We start from the raw sequence: 489 nt of genomic DNA, 5'->3' as shown, positions 1-489 counted from the left end.
CGCTGCTGTGGGCTCAGAGTAGAGCCTCTCACTTGCTCATCACTCATTCATTCACTCATTGTGCATCATTCATTCCCGTTGGTACAACCATTGTCATTCCAATGGCATGTCGTCACCCCCATTTCACAGAGGGGGAAGCTGAGGCCCAGAGAGGGAAAGGGACCAGCTGAGAGTCCCACAGGAGTCAGAGAGCAACCTGGGACTTGATCTTGTGGCCGCTGTGCCCAGGCTTGTCCCCTCTTCCTGTCCATCTCTGCAGATCCTCCTGTTGTCCTCCTTCCCCAGGAAGGCCTCCTAGGTGGCCACTGCCCAAGGAGCCACTGAGTGACCCCAGGTTTCTGGGCAGAGCTGGATCCCAAGCCTTCCTTGCCTCTCCTTCCTTCCTTCCTTCCTTCCTTCCTTCCTTCCTTCTTTCTTTTTCTTTTCTTTTCTTTTCTTTTCTTTTCTTCCTTTCTTCCTTTCTTCCTTTCTTTCTTTCTTTTTCTTTCT

The sequence above is a fragment of the Callorhinus ursinus genome, unplaced genomic scaffold, assembly GCF_003265705.2.
Source record: "Callorhinus ursinus isolate GAN/ISIS: 27379988/994484 unplaced genomic scaffold, GSC_fseal_2.0 scaffold24, whole genome shotgun sequence".
NCBI lineage: Eukaryota > Metazoa > Chordata > Mammalia > Carnivora > Otariidae > Callorhinus > Callorhinus ursinus.
Note: the sequence above shows the minus strand (reverse complement) of the source record.